General features: G+C 55.9%; 1 protein-coding gene and 1 long non-coding RNA gene across 4 annotated transcripts in view; one reads left to right on the forward strand and one right to left on the reverse strand.

Moving 5' to 3' along the window:
• RPL38 (ribosomal protein L38) overlaps positions 1–13,847 on the reverse strand; it is a 362,189-nt gene that overhangs the window by 8,407 nt on the left and 339,935 nt on the right. The gene's annotated exons all lie outside the window — the stretch shown is intronic.
• On the forward strand, positions 114–8,617 carry LOC110124253 (uncharacterized). Of its 3 annotated transcripts, none has more exons than XR_011492486.1 (5): positions 114–469; positions 5,024–5,666; positions 6,867–6,975; positions 7,588–7,673; positions 8,085–8,617. It is a non-coding gene; the product is annotated as an uncharacterized lncRNA (long non-coding RNA). The 3 variants fall into 3 exon arrangements; XR_011492487.1 differs by lacking the exon at positions 114–469 and adding an exon at positions 7,294–7,385 and having other exon boundaries at positions 3,361–5,666; XR_011492485.1 differs by lacking the exon at positions 114–469 and having other exon boundaries at positions 3,366–5,666.

The following is a 13,847-nucleotide window of genomic DNA, read 5'->3' on the forward strand; positions in this document are numbered from 1 at the left end:
CGGTCGTCCTGGGGGTGCCCGTGGGGGAGCTCATGGTTTCTGTTGGAGCCGGGAGGCAGGAGGAGCGGGGCAGGGGGGAGGGAGGCGTCCCTAAATGGCCGTTCCCACTCGACGCTGCTCTTCAAGGCCGGGCTTGTCCACGGCAGACACCACCCTGCAAAAACCCGTGCCTGCTTGCAGTCCCGTCTCCGTCGCTTGTTCTAAAGCAAGGAGCGTGTGTGGGGGGATCACGGCCTCCCTGTCCTCCCTCACGGGGCTGCTGGGACGCCCCAGTGGGAGAGTGAGAATCAGAACCACTTTGCCTGCCTCCCCCCAGGATCGGAAAATCGCCGCCCAGCCCTGGGTGTAGTTCCCACCAGCGGCCACACGAGGGTGCTGAGGCTGTGACTGGAAATAGAAAGGGACCAACCGGCCGTTGTCTGCCGTGAATCCTAAAACCTCCGACTGAGAGCACTTAGATAAATTAGAGGTAATATTTGTATGGTATTTCATACCTGACGGGGTGCTCTCATATCTACCAGCTCATATAATTTCTAAGAGGCCCCCAAGAGGCCCATGCCGTCGGCTGCCGGCAGGGCTGGCCTTTAAACCATCCTGGCTGGGGGTTGTTTATTAAATCTTAAAGGTTTTCAGCCCGGAGAGGAGAGGGTAGGGTGCCTCTGGCTTAATTTGGTTACTTGGGGAAAGGACGCGGAGGGAGGGAAAGAGGCAAGGTGTGGGCACGGGGCTGGTGCTTTTATGGGGGCGGGGGGCGTGGACCAGAGGTGGCTAAAGGGATGCAGGGTTCTCCCCTCCTCCACCCTCAAAGAGTAACCTCAGGTCCTCCCGCCCCCAGACCCGATGGAGGTTTAATATTCTCCCAGCTTCTGTGCTAAAAGTCATAAGGCATGGCTGGTCAGACTGGAACAGGGTTTCTCAAACTCAGACTGCCGACTTTTGGACCAGGTCATTCTCCTTTCTTTGCGGGTGGCGTGCAGGTGGGGAGCAGTTCTGAACACGTAGCATGTTCGGTTCTCCCTGGCCTCTACCTGCCAGATGCCAGACCCTCACCGCTGTGACAGACAAGTGCATCTCCAGACATGGCCATGTGTCCCTGGGGAGCAAAAAAATCGCTCCACATTGAGAGCCACTGGACCAGAAACCAAGAGGACATTCTTTATTATAGTGATGTCTGTCCTGCACCTGTGGCCAGGTACCTCTGTGCTCGGGCCACTGTCTTTGCCCCCAGTGGCCGTTGCTCATGTTGGTACCTGGCCCTTGCCCTGGGATGCTCAAAGGCCCAGCATCTCACTCTACTGCTTCTGTGTGGGTCTCTGGCTGGCTGGCAAGGACGGGTGTGGGCAGGTAGTCAGTCACAGGAGCACGTGCAGGCCCATCGGCCAGAAGCCCTGGCCCTTAGGAATGGTGCTGTCTTCTTCAGCAGCGGGAGGACCATTTCCAGTGGGGGTCCTTGTGTGGAGATGGGGTCTGGTGAGGGAGGGGTGGAGGCAGGAGGCAGAAAAGGCTCCCGGGGAGCTTGTTGTTAAGGGGCCTTTAAGGGAGCAGACGCCCACCTGCCCAGACAGCTCATTGACTGATTAAATGGATTCAACCATTTTTAGAGAGCTCCTTCTGTCAGCTCCTTCAGGCAGGTGGTGAAGACACAGAATTAAGATCCGGTCTGTGTCTCTGTCTCCATATCCAGAAACTCACAGACTAGCAGGAGAGGCACAGATAAGGCGTTAAGTGCTTCTCGTTCATGGGGGGACCAGATGGGGACTGTGGGAGCCTAATCCAGGCTGGGGGGTGGGCTGGGCTCAGGGAAACCCTCCAGGAGGAAGTTATGATGGTGCCCATTCACAGCTGAGAGAACCCACCCAACACGCTCAGCAGCCTGCCAGCAAGAGCAAACCTTCACCGCAAATATGTTCCAGGGGGGGACAAGAACAGCAATGAGCAATAATAGCAAAAGAAGCAATGAGACTGGGTGGCCTCAATCCAGGAGGTCTTCCTGGAGAAAGTGCTGCAATAGTATTTGAGGAAAACTGTCCCTGGAGACGGAGACTCTTGGATTGAAGTCCTATGTCTGACTGAGAGAGCTTGAACCAGCCTCCTGGCATCTGTTGAGGAGGGATATGAATCCTTCTAGGACTTCCCAGTCCCTGTGCTGAGCGGGTGGAGTCCACACAACTGTCGGCAGCGGAAACCACAATAGCAAGTGCTCAGCCCAGCAGCTGGCTCTGGGGCCGTGAACCGAGTGTAAGCCAAGAGCTGCCAATGGGGCCTCCTGGGTGGCTCAGTGGTAAAGAATCCGCCTGCCAACGCAGAAGACATGGGTTCGATCCCTGGTCTGGGAAGATCCCACATGCCACGGAGCTACCAAGCCCGTGTGCCACAACTACTGAGCCTGTGCCCTGGAGCCCAGGAGCCACAGCTATTGACGCCCAAATGCCCTAGAGCCCGTGCTCTGCAACCAGAGAAGCCACCGCAACGAGAAGCCTGCGCACCGCGACTCGAGGAAAGCCCCACAGCAAGGAAAGCCCAGCACAGCCAAGAAAGTAAGAGCTGCCCGTGGACCTGGAGCACTGCAGCCCGGAGAAGAGCGGGTGCGCAGGGGTGGCCCGGGCCTGGGTGAGCCAGGCCCCTGGGGAAACCCGCTTGCTGCCCAGAGGGGACCCAGCCAGTGTGACGGATGCCACTTCCTCAATTCCCCTGCCTCCACCCCCCGCTTTACACCTGAACGGCTTCCATGGTGTCCAACCCGCTACCGTAAAAACGATGGATTAGACAGCGTCCACCAGCAGCGAGGAAAATAATATCAGGGCAGAGGAGGATCCATCCTGAGCGTTAAGAGATGCCAAGGATGAGGGGCGCATGAGAGAGAGGAAGAAAAAAGGGCACAGGCCCTTCAGAGTACGGGACGGGGGCCCGGCCTATCGGCTTGTATATATCTAGCATTATGCAGCGGGAGAGAGAAAATCAATAGAGCTGTCAGCAGTGTAATGCATTCAGTATTGCAGACAGCCCCATCTCAGGATGCTCCAGACAGATGCTTCAAATTAAAAGAAGGGGGGAGGGCGAGAAGGACTGCAGGGGTGGGAGACAAACGCCCTGACAGACCAGAGGGAAAGAGGGGGTATGACTGAGGTGCTGGGAAAATTAAAGTCCATTAATCACCAGGCTGGGAGAGCATCCTGGGTGTGACTGAGTGGAGACCCTTATCATCAGGGGTGGCCGGGCCTTGGCCCCCTCTGCCAGGCGGGCTTCATGGTGGGGTAGAGGGGAGAGCAAGGGGACCTCTAGTGTAAGCAGGCAGTGGAGGCTGGGCTAGACTGGGGGTTGGGGGTGTGGGAAGCCAGATGCAGTGAATGATAACCTCTGAGCCTCGGGGGGTGTGGGAGTCTTTGGGTTGGTGGGGGAGCTCCATGGACCTGCCCGCTGGGTGCCTGCTTTCCCCTCAACCTCAGAGTCTTTGGCCTCCTACCCCTTCCTCACAGGAACCCCAAGGGCTGCCTGCATCACCCCCTCCTTGGAGGTGACCCCGTCGGGGAGCCTGGATGGTCTGTATGTCCTTTCCAGAACTAGCTGGCTCAGGACTTAGGAGCCCTGGGGAAGACATGTGCATGGGGCGGGTGTGTGTGTGTGTGTGTGTGTGTGTGTGAAGGGCCCCCCTCCCCTCCTGCAGGAAGCCCCGCGCACCCACCCTCCCCGAAGGGTTCACCTGCCCAGGGTGGGCCAGCTGAGAAGAAAACCAGAGCCGAACCCACATCGAGGTGCGGTAAGGGGGCAGGACAGTGCTGCCTCCAGGACGGGGTCACTTCTCACCAACAGTGGCCCCCACTGCCCTCTGGATGCTTCCAGACCCTGACCCGAAACAGCACAGCAATGACTGGAGGGTCATTTTCACCTCGGGGCTGGTTTTAAGCAGGTGTGGGCAGCAGGTGCAGGGAGCCAAGAGGGAGACCGACCCCTGGCCCAGAGTGTGGCAGGGGCGCCTCAGCTGACCGTGGACAGTCTGTGGTCGGGGCGGGCGCCCCACTGGCCAGGGCGGCCCCTCCCACCGAAGGATGCGCTCAACTCTCTGCAGCCTCTCAGGGGGAGGCTCGCGGTCTCTCCCGGTCCCTCCTCCCGCCATCCTGCCTTCTTTCCACGTCTCCCGTTTCTCCTCCCTCCCATCTCCCCCCAGAGCACCCCACTGGCGAACCCCACAGGGTCATGGTCACCCACGGGGTGGAGTTCCGATCTGGAGGGGCCAGCCGGCCTGTCCTCACGGCGCCGGGAGCCCGTGGACAGCAGCCTCCGGGGGCCCCGTGACCCAGTGTGACTGCCTCGGCGTCCGGCTCCTCCGTGGTTCCCAGGCAGAGGAGTGCCTGGGCTCAGCCTGTCCCGTCTGTCCCGCCCCTCATCCCAGCGTCCGCCGCACTCCCTGGTCCCCGGAAGCCCTGCCACGTCTACAGGTACAGGTTGGCTTCCACAGGTGCAGACGCGCCCTGGCCGGTGGCCTCCCGCCCACCCGAGAAACAGGTAGGCCCGAGGCTGCTTCACCGGGTAGCATCGCCCAGGACACGTTCTACCAATTAAACTGGTGACCGCGTTTCCAGAAGCAATTACAGAGAGCTGCACTGCCTCCCAAGGCAAGGCGATGAAGGAGAGTGCTCGAGGCCGCCGTGCAGCTGGAAGCAGGGCCCCGAGGGGTCAGGGGACCGCAGGGACGCCAGGCTGCGCGGCTCCCTGCCCCCGAGCGCGCATGCGCCAGGGGGGAGGGTCCCGCGGAGGAAGCCGGAGTTGGGAGAAGAGGAAGCTGGACACGGATGGGGAGGCCCGCAGCCCCGGGCTTCAGAGCCACAACTGGGTCCCTGAGCCCCTGTCCTTCCCGTCTCCTTCTCTGGTGTGTGCCAGTTTGGAAAAAAGATTTGTGCGAATCTCGGCTCCATCCCAGGGGTCAGGGAGGCATGCTGTCTGCTTGGGAGCGAGAAGGAGCGAACTGTCCCGGGTCTCCATGGTGAGAAACCTTTGCCATGGTCTCCTTGACTTCCTCACAAAGGCTGGTGAGCCGCCAGAGGCCTCCCACGTGGCGAAAGTCGCAGCACCTTTGGAGCAGGAAGGATGGAGTCAGAAGTGGCCCCGACCAGCCTCCTTCCTGGCTGAGGCTCGGGAAAGGGCGGCTCTGGCTGCTCCCCACGTTCTCCAACTCCAAGGAACAACCCTGCCCGCCCTGCCTTCCTTCCACCTGCTCTCTGGGTCACCTGTAAGGTAACATGGGCTCCGCTCTCATCCTCCCCCTGGGCTCCCCAGGCGGCTCTACCTGGGTAAAGAATCCACCCGCCAATGCAGGAGACTCAGGAGATGCAGGTTCGATCCCTGGCTGGGGAAGATCCCCCGGACAAGGCTACTCACTCCGGTAGGCTTGCCTGGAGAGCTCCATGGAGAGAGGAGTCTGGTGGGCTACAGTCCACGGGGCGGGGCTGCCATGAGTCAGACATGACTGAGCAGGACACATCCCTCCCCGAGAGGTATCCTGTGGTCTCTGGAAAGTTCGCCTCCCAGACGGAGAGTGATAGAAAGCGGGGGGAAGGCCGAAGGGCAGTTGGGTCTCCCCGATTCTGCTTCCTTCTTTCCTGTTCAGAAATCCCCCTCAGCCCTTGCGGGGCAGACTGCTGCTGTAGACAGCTTGTGAAGGACGGCAGGTGAGGTCTTGGGGGGATACCTAGGGGCAGGGGCGGGAGTGGACAGGGGTGGCTGCGCTTGGGTGTCCACACAGACTTACCTCTCTGGGAGCAGGGCCCTGGTGGGGTTGGAAGAGGTGCTGTGTGCGGCTGGCTGGAGTCACGTCAGACCTGGAGAGGAAGCCTAATGGGAGAGCGGTGGGGGACCCTGTTCTGTGGGTTCAGGGTAGATCAGGACAGAAGCTCCAGGGGCTTCCCGGTGGCTCAGTGGTGAAGACTCTGCCTGCAGTGCAGGAGACCGGGTTCTACCCCTGGGTCGGGAAGATCCCCTGGAGGAGGGCATGGCAACCCCCTCCAGGATTCTTGCCTGGAGAATCCCATGGACAGAGGAGCCTGGTGGGCTACAGTCCAGGGGGCTGCCAAGAGGCAGACACGACTGAGTGGCTAACACACACACACACACAGACACACACCCACACACACACAGTGTTAGGTCCCATGCCAGATGCTGTGGGACCCCTATGTCCCACCATCCTCACCACAACCCTGCATTAAGCAGGATCACAGTCCTTGTGTTGCGAGTGAGGTCCTTGAAGCCCAGAGATGTTAAGCCACTTGCTCAAGGTCACGCAGCCAGAAACTGAAGGAAAAGGATGCCTCGTTACTTGAGCTTGCAGCATTTCCCCATTGAATTCCTCAAAGCCCTTTGCCTCCCTCTCCAGGGACTAAGTGGGTCACAGGTTGCTGAGAGAAGATTCAGAATGAGGTGATTGCTTGAATTTACAAATATGTATCGGGCCCCTGCTCTGTGCTGGACCTGGGGGCGTCTCGAGATGAGTAAACACGTTTTCTGTCCTCATGGGCTTGGCCTCTAGTCTGCGAGGTGGGCCAGTTTCTTGGCTCTGAGTTGGTCCCATGGCTCCTGGCTAAAGAGACAGCAGCCACGTCACTCCCCCTTCCCCATAGCAATGTGGCCCTGCCCCATGGCCTTGGATGGTCGGGCCAAGCTGGGACAATCCTGGGTTTGGAGCCAGAGCTTAGAGCCTCTGATTTGTGGCTGATCATCTGGGGTTTCACGCAAACCAGGGGTCCGAGGAGCCTCTTCCGGAGAAGCCAAGACGGGTGCGTGAACCCTGGTGTCAGGGACTGGAGCTTGCGAGAAAGAGGAGATGGCGCACACCTTCCTCGCGGCTGTGACAGCAGCTTAACTTTCTCCCCCAGGTCCTGTGACATTCACCTCTCCCCACACACCTATTTCTACCTTTTCTTGAAGCTGCTTTGAATTGGTTTGCATTTTGGGAACCAAAGGACCTCTAGGATAGAAGACAAGGTGAGAAATCCAGGTTGGGCACAGGATCCCTGCACTGGAGGGGACGGGGAAAGGGGGTTGGGATCTTCCTGGGGTCTCACCAGGCAGAGAAGAGAGACAGAAGGGGCATCCCAGGGAGCAGGGGCAGCCTGGCAGAGGGAACAGCCCATGCAGAGATGGGCGGATGTGCAAGCGGCCGACATGCCCTGGGGCCTTCCTACCGGGGTGTGCTGGCAAGTGATTAAAGTCTGGCTTTCTGACCTAAATTAGAAATCAGTCATTCATTTGTAGCATGTGCTGATTCCCACGGTGTTAGTCCTCCTACCACGGTCATTTCAGGCTGCTGATGTGATGTCAGTATTTGAATGTGGAGTGAACGGTTCCGGTTCCCGTGAACTGGTCAGAGCCAATTCGAGGAGACCACCCATGAGGTCAGCAGGTCATCACCTAAATGCAGGGGCCATGTGGAGAGGACAGGAGAGGAGGAGCAATGTGGGGTTGGGAGGGTTTTTAAATTTTTTTCCCTATTTTTATTTTTTGGCTGCGCTGGGTCTTCGTTGCTGTGCCTGGGCTTCCTCAGGCTTCTCACTGCGGTATGCGGGCTTCTCACTGCGGTGCCTTCTCTTTTTGCAGATCACGGACTCCAGGACCCACAGGCTTCAGCAGTTGTGGTGCATGGACTTAGCTGCCCTGCAGCTTTTGGGATCTTCCCGGACCAGGTACAGAGCCTGTGTCCCCTGCATTGGCGGGCAGATTCTTAACCACCAGGGAAGTCCCTGGGAGGGGTTTTGAATGTCATGTTTGGGAGGTTGAGCTTCAGTCTGAACTGGCAGAAGCCCAGGCTTGATTGGGTGCTTTGGGCAGGCGGGTGAGTCAGCAGCTCTAGGCTCTTTGTGGTCTACTGCGGCCTGGCCTCCCCTTAGGCTGGTCCCCCAAACAACCCCAGGGGGGGTCTGTTCGAGCTTGGTACTGGACCTGGGGAGGGGTGCATAGCATTTGAGGTGCACTTTCCCAAGAGAGAGGGAGAAGGTGAGCTCTGGCTCCCCCAGCCAGCTGTGCCGTGGGCCCATCCCTCATCTTAATGAGTCCATCCAAATCTCGTTTGCTAATGAGGATTTTAATGGTCACAGGCTGACAAGCGAGACTGAGAGGGGAGACGGGAAGGTCGTTACGAAAATGAAGTGCGCAGCTAAGTGGCACGCCACTGCCATCCACCTGCCCGCCCAGAGTGAGTGACTGAGATGTGGGAAGCAGGCTTGCCTCACTTCGGGGGCTCCTGGCTGGGCCGGGGGTCAGCACCACGGACAGTGCACAGCTTCGTTCTGCCTTCCCTTGGTCTGGCATGCCAGCTCCTTCTGCTCCCTGATAAAGTTTGTTTTTCCTAAGCCTCAGATGGGGTGTCATCCCCCTCTGGAAATCTTGAGTGCAGCCCCAGATGGTGTCTGCAGGGCAATCTTTGCACAATCTCATAGCACCTATGACAGGGTGTTAAAATGCTTCATTTCCTTGGCTGTTTTCCCTACTCGTTTGTAAACCACCTTGAACGCAGGGTGTGTGTTACCCTCTCCATATTCCTGAGTCCTGACCATGTGCCCAGCACTTAGGGAGAGAATTTGTTGGGGAATGAATGAATGAACCGGTGAATAAATGCATAGACAGACAATGTGTTCAATGAAAGAATCAATGGGCATAGAATCCTGGCTAGGTTATTGAAGGGGTGGGTAAAGATGCAGATAGAAAAAGAAACATCCCATACTTTAGACTGCACAAGAGGGACAGGGACGTTAGAACAGAGATTTCCAGAAATCTTCTTATCCATCCCTTCACCATTCTTCCTTGGTACAGAGCTATTCAGATAAAAACAACACATTTCAGCATTCTGTACAGTTATCTGTGGCCATGTGACTAATTTATAGCCAACAGGGTGTAAGGAGAAATAGTGTAAGGGGAGGGGGCGTGCCCTTCTCCTTCCTATTGGCTGAAGTGTAGGTTCAGCTGGAGCTGGAGCAGCCATCTAAGACTTTGAAGCCAGCCAGTTTGGAGCAACAGGATAGAGTGTCTTTTGAGGACTCTGTAGAACACAGCTTCTGGTCTAGTCCTGGGTTGCTAACATCTAGATTGCAGTGGGAGAGAGAAATGAATCTCTAACATTTTATCCTGTTATTTTAGGCTTCAGTGCTTAACTGAAACTAATCCTAAGTAATATGTGCACCACCATGAAAGAGAGACTCAAACATAAGAATCAAGGGCAGATCAGTATGATGCAAATTATGGAGGCTGGCACTGAGCAGGGTTGTCCGAGATTCACCCAGGGTGACAACTAAGCTGGGTGCTGAAGGAGGGAGGAGGCGTGTGAGGAGCAGTAATGTGAGGAAATTGTTAGAATGCTGACTGGGTTCCCAAATCCCAGGTCCCTGTCCTCATCCAACCTGGAGGAGGTCCCTGCATTTCTTCCTGTATTCAGCATCCTGGAAGAAGGAAGGTAGCTAGTCAGGGCTCCCAGGTCAGGGGCCTCTAACTCGCTTCTCACCCAGAGTATATGGCAAAGGCAAAGGACTTTTGCAGATGTCATTAAGATCCCTAGACAGTTAACGGTTGAGTTAATCTCAACGGAGATTATCCTGGTGGTCCTGATCTAATCAGGGAGAGGGACCAGAAATAAGAGCCCCCCCCCCTTTCCTGCTGGATTTTGAAGAAGCAAGTTGCCAGGAATTCTATTGCTGCCAGGAAAAATGGATCCTACAAAGAACCATGTGTGTTTGCCAGGGGACTCCAAGCCTCCAAGGAGACCCCAGTCCCAGTCACACCTCGAGTGCAGCCTTGTGAGACCCCAGCAGAGGCCCCAGCTAGACTGTGATCAGACTCCTGACCCACAGAAACTTTAGTGTCATAAACACGTTTTGTTCAAAGCCACTACATTTGGAGTAATTTGCTATGCGGCCATAAAGATTTCATGCAGAGAGTCCAGCGTGTCTGGACTAACACTGCTTTGGCCCTGTCTCCCGGCCCACCTCTCTCAAGCTGGGATGTTAGACTGTGTGTGATCTCCACTTATGGCGACGTGATGATGAGAGAGAAAATTAAAATCCAAGATGGAGCGATTGGAGAACTGTAATCTTGGTGCACAGTGGTACTTAGATTTCCCATTATTGATCCCCTCAGTGGATATTCTCCAATCTCGTAATTACAGGAGGACATTTTCAATTTGGGCTGAATTGCCTCCCCTCCCCCCACGCCCCTCCTTGATTTCTCTGAGCTCACAGTAAGGCCAGGTGGGTTGTAGGCAGCTGTGGAGTCTAAACAAACAGTGCTAATCACTTTAATTGAAATCCAATCCCAGCCATAGGAAGGCTCCAGCAAGTGCTGTCTTCCTCTTATCTCCATGGGTCAAAGGGTGAATTTTGCCCTAGGTATGAGGTTACTCAGGGCCATCAGCTTCCTGAGGCTGACCTCCTGTGAATTCCTGAGTTCCTGTTTAACCCTGGGAGATGCTGACAGCTGCTGGGGTCTCCTGAGCTACATGTTATCCCCTGCCTCTGGTACGATTTAAGCATCTCTGCCAGGACCCCTGGGCCAGCACACTGAATCCTCCATTCTCCACTTTGTTGGCCACCGGGCAGTCCTCCTTATCAGCTGGCTAACCCACTGGTTCTCGAGGTGGGAGGATCTGTTCTCCCCACCCCCAGGGATCCTGGGCAGTGACTGGAGACATCTTGGGGGTTACAACCTGGGAAGAGAGTGAGCAGGGACTGGGGATGCTGTTCCACACCCTCCAGTGCACAGGATGGACTCCGGGTGATCTGGCCCCAAATGTCAGTAAATAGTGTGGAGGCTGGGAAAAGAGAAATAAAGATGGAGTCAGCATTGCTAAGAGAGCTCTCTGAAATGGATCGTGGCGGCCGTGCAGGAAGTGTGACTTATGCATGTCTCAGCCTGGCTGGAGTCTGACCTTTTGACCTGATGAAGTCACCCAGCCCATCTGCCAGAAATGCAAGATGCCTGTTGGACCCTTACCCTAAAATAACTTGTGGCGGTCTATCTACTTATCAGACCCCTGTCCAGAGCCCCTCCCACTATTGGCCAGGAGCATGGAAGGGAGAGATTGTCCCACGGAAGAAATTACCACTGCAGACACCAGGGAGACATATACTGCTCACGAAAAAACATTTTCCCCTAGCAAGCCCGTTAAACCTGGCATTTAACCAAGAATCACAAATCCCAGTCCCAGAGCGACCCTGCCGCTCTGTAGCCCAGGAATGCGGGGAGCCACTGGCTTTACAGCTTTGCTTCTCGTGGCTCCTTCCTCCAGTTTTTATCAGGAAAGAGGACTCCCTGGCTGCCTTCCTGGCTCCCGCCAGCCCCCGAGAGGCCACGACGCTTCGGCTCATGGAGTGTCTGCCAGGTTGGGCGCTGAGGGTACAGAGAGTAACTCAGTTCGGGTAGAGAGTCTGCAGGACTCTTAAAGGACATGGTCCAATCCTGTCCCCATCTGAAGTGAGGGGCCTCCAGGGAGCATCTCTTCACTGGCATCATGTTTTCCATGGTCCTGAAAACTTGGCCAAAGCTGTTGAAACCCGCTGGGGCCAACATCCCAGACAAACACCTGTACAGATGAGACTTGAGGAAGGCCACCTGCCCAGGAGGTGACTCTGCAGGGTGACGCCTTCTCCCCTTAGAGAAAATGGCAGCAGTGAAGCTTCCCCGGAGGGTGACAGGCTGAGGGCCAGGAGAGGAGCAGCTGGTCCCCAGGGAGGGGGCCCGTTGCTCGGACCTCTCTAGTGCTTGCCATCTTCTTGTCTCTCCATTTGCTCGTGTCCTTTCTGTAGAGCCTCCCTGTGGCCGAGGTCCTTTGTTTAAGGGACCACACATCCTCATTGGCCAGGTGGATGCCTCGTCTCCTGGCATGATAATTAAAGGCTCTTCTTTTCATGCCAAGAGATGTTCTGGCTTCAGTTACATGGGAGGGGGCCGTGAGGACACCTGGGGACAGTGTGGCCACGAGACAAGGGTCGTCTGCGGCTGGTGCAGGTTTGAGAACAGGCCCTTACTTGTCCACCAGCAAGTAAGTTCAGACCTTGAGAAGATGCATGTAGAAACTTTCACAGCAGTTGACAAAGACATTTTATGGCTGATGATTTAATAGTAATAGAAATTAGATTTCTTTTGGTAAGTTATTTAAATTTCATTTTTCTAATAATTCCTTTTTATATTACTCTTACAGAGTGTTAATGGTGCAGCCATTTGAGAAAAGAGGTTGGCAGTTTCTAAAAAAGTTAAACGTCAGGACCTCCCAGGTAGTCCAGCGGTTAAGACTCTGCACTTTCACTGTAGGAGGCATGGGTTCGATCCATGGTCAGGGAACTAAGATCTTGCATGCTGTGTGGCTTGGCCAAAAAATTAAAAACAAATTAAACATATGGCCCCTATGTTTAAAGTTACCATATGACCCAGCAATTTTGGATGTATACACATATATGGCTTCCCGTATGCAGTCGACGTGAACATGGGCAAACTTCAGGAGACGGTGAGGGGCAGAGAGGTCTGGCATGCTGCAGTCCATGGGGTCACAAAGAGTCAGACATGACTGGGCAACTGAACAACAGCAACAACGACAGATGACTTCCCAGGGGGCACAGTGGTGAAGAACGTGCCTGCCAGTGCAGGAGATTCAGGCTGTATCCCTGGGTGGGGAAGATCCCCTGGAGGAGGGCGTGGCCACCCGCGCCAGTATTCTTGCCTGGAGAACCCCATGGACAGGGGAGCCTGGCGGGCTCAGTCCACGGGGTCATGAAGAGCCGGACAGGACTGAGTGAGCACACACACACAGCACTGCAGGTAGCCGAGAACCACCGAGAATCTTTTCAGACACGGGAACTAGGTTCCAGTCAAGGGCAAGGGAGGCCCTTGGGTGTCACAGCAGGGCGCCCAGGGCCCCAGGCGGGCCAGTGAGCTCAGCGTTAGGACAGTCACCCAAGCACCTGCTACTCTCTGTGACGGGTAACTCTGGACATCGGTCAGGTCATGAGAAACGGGGCACTGGGCGATCCTCCTGACACCTTGGTCCCCCAATACCTCACAGCAAAATTTCGATAGGAAGAGAGTTTTTCTGGAAGACAGTGAGAATGGACTGGCCTTCTCGACCTTGTCTCTCCTCCCACTTCAGCTGGAAGGTGGTCACCCCAGAGACCAGGTCCCCTCTGTCGGGCAGAAGATGTGCTGCTTTGCTGGCATCCGGGGCCCACCTGCCTCCACCAGCAGAAGAGGAGAAAGGCGACTTGTTTCTCTTGCCCTGATTCTAGCAAAATCCCCAATTCCATTGACTCCTGCAAAAACCGAGGGGCGTCTGCAGCCATAAGCAGGTGTGGGCAGCCAGGGCCACCTGCCGGCTCCGTACCTGGCCCGCTGGGCCATGAGCAAAGCAGAAACTGAGTCAGGTGGCATTCTGACCAGCAGGACAGGGATCACTGCTAGAGTTTAACCGGCATCTCTTTCATGCTTGGCTCCATGCTAAGAGCTTTGCAAATGCAGTCACCAGATGTTCCCAAACCTAGCTTGTTTTTAGCTTTTCTTATGTATTTACTTCCTGGAGAAGGAAAAGGCAACCCACTCCAGTATTCTTGCCTGGAGAATCCCTTGGACAGAGGAGCCTGGCGGGCCACGGTCCACAGGGTCACAGAGAGTCGGACATGACTGACGCGACTAAGCACGCACGCACGCACATGTATTTACTTGGCTGCTGCGGGTCTTAGTTTCTGCACTTGGGATCTTCGATCTTCGTTGTGGCGTGCGGGATCTTTAGTTGCAACACATGAACTCTTAGCTGCATCATGTGGGATCTAGTTCCCTGACCAGGGATGGAACACCGGGAGCTTGGAGTCTTGGCCACTGGACCA

This window comes from Odocoileus virginianus, chromosome 17, assembly GCF_023699985.2.
Source record: "Odocoileus virginianus isolate 20LAN1187 ecotype Illinois chromosome 17, Ovbor_1.2, whole genome shotgun sequence".
Taxonomy (NCBI): Eukaryota; Metazoa; Chordata; class Mammalia; order Artiodactyla; family Cervidae; genus Odocoileus; species Odocoileus virginianus.